General features: G+C 70.1%; 1 protein-coding gene across 1 annotated transcript in view; it reads left to right on the top strand.

Moving 5' to 3' along the window:
• Positions 1-1,125: 1,125 nt before the first annotated feature.
• CLU (clusterin) overlaps positions 1,126-1,904 on the top strand; it is a 5,829-nt gene continuing 5,050 nt past the window's right edge. Inside the window, exon 1 of the mRNA XM_083827667.1 lies at positions 1,126-1,226. The gene's annotated coding sequence lies outside the window, so the exon portion shown is untranslated. The remainder of the gene's footprint in view (positions 1,227-1,904) is intronic.

The following is a 1,904-nucleotide window of genomic DNA, read 5'->3' on the forward strand; positions in this document are numbered from 1 at the left end:
CACCAAGCGGGCGGAGGGCAGCAGGGGTGAGACCCCCACCCCCGCCCCCCGGCACCCCGGGGCGCGCACCCGTCCCAGGAGGACCAGCACCCACGGGTGCCCACGGCCGTGTGCCCCATGAGAACCTGCAAACCTGCACCCATGGGTGGGGCTGGGCGAGCTGGGACCCCCCCCCCCCCTTTTCCCCCCCCTGCTCATACCCAAGGTGCTGCAGCCCTGTCCTGGGGGGGGGGCTCCGTGGGTGCGTGGGGCAATTTTGGGTGCGTGGGGGCACCCTTGGGTGCGTGGACGCCTCCGTGGGTGCGTGGGCACCTCTGGGTGTCCTTGGCACAGCTCTCCCAGGGCGCGGGGTGCCCCCCCCCCCCAGGTGCCCCCCCCCCCCCCCCCATTTTCCCCTTGTCCTGGGCTGGGCTCCGGGGGCTGTTTACTGCTGCCCCCCCCCCCCCTTGTGCCCCCCCTTGTGTGCCCCCCCCGGTCCCGGTTGTCACCCAGAGGGGACCCCCACGAGCAGCCCCTGCAGTGCGGGGGGAGGGGGGCCACTGGTGCCTCCAAGGCTGGGGGGGGAGGGGGGCTCCTCGGGTGCACCTCGGGGGACCCCCCCCATAATGCCCACCCCTGGGGAAGCCCCCCCCCGGCAGCACCAGGGATGCTCTGCGGGACCCCCCCCCCCCCCAGCTCCCAGCCCCAGTTCAGCACCACCCCCGACCCCACACTTGATGGGGGGGTGGGCTTATTTTTTTTTGGGGGTGGGGGGCATGTTCCTGGGGAGGGGGGTCTTTTTTGGGGGGGGGGGGGCATGCCCCTAGGCTGGCCTGGAGGGGGGGGGGTGGGCTGCGTGGGGCCGTGCCTCAGTTTCCCCGTGTGTGTAGGGGGGGTGCTGGGGGGGTGTAGGGTGCGGGGGGGGGGGCGCAGGGTGCTGGGGGGGGGGGGGGTCGCCCCCTTGCCGGACGAGGGGGGTTGGGGGGGGGGGGGTCGGGGGGGGTCGTCCCCAGGGCTGGGGGGCGCGGGGGGGCGTCGGGGCGCGGCTCACCGACGGGGGGGGGGGGGAGAAAGGGTGGGGGGGGGCCGGGGGGGGGCCCGGGGGGGGCCGGGCAGGGCCAGGCGGTTCCAGAAAGCTCCGGGGCCGGGAGCGGGGGCGGACCCGCAGCGCCTCGGGCGGATAAAAGGGGGGCGGATAAAGGGGGCGGGCGGCCCGGCTCGGCGGGGAGGCACGGCACGGACAGAGGGTACCGTCCTTCCCTTCCCTTCCCTTCCCTTCCCTTCCCTTCCCTTCCCTTCCCTTCCCTTCCTTCCCTTCCCTTCCTTCCCTTCCCTTCCCTTCCCTTCCCCTTCCCTTCCCTTCCCTTCCTTCCCTTCCCTTCCCTTCCCTTCCTTCCCTTCCCTTCCCTTCCCTTCCCTTCCCTTCCCTTCCCTTCCCTTCCCTTCCCTTCCCTTCCCTTCCCTTCCCTTCCTTCCCTTCCCTTCCCTTCCCTTCCCTTCCCTTCCCTTCCCTTCCCTTCCCTTCCCTTCCCTTCCCTTCCCTTCCCTTCCCTTCCCTTCCCTTCCTTCCCTTCCCTTCCCTTCCCTTCCCTTCCCTTCCCTTCCCTTCCCTTCCCTTCCCTTCCTTCCCTTCCCTTCCCTTCCCTTCCCTTCCCTTCCCTTCCCTTCCCTTCCCTTCCCTTCCCTTCCCTTCCCTTCCCTTCCCTTCCCTTCCCTATTATATGGGGGGGGGCAGCAGGTATTTGGGGTCAGCAATATTTTTTTTTTGGGGGGGGGCTCAGGAGCCACGCACAACCCCTTTTATTTAATTTTAATTTTTTTTTTTTTGGGGGGGGGGGGGCTGGCAATCCCACTGGAACCATCCCGGGGGGCGGGGGGGGCGTTTCGCAGCCCCTGCCCCACACCGTATGGGGGGGGGGTCTGAG

This window comes from Anser anser (genome assembly GCF_964211835.1).
Source record: "Anser anser genome assembly, chromosome: 3".
Taxonomy (NCBI): domain Eukaryota; kingdom Metazoa; phylum Chordata; class Aves; order Anseriformes; family Anatidae; genus Anser; species Anser anser.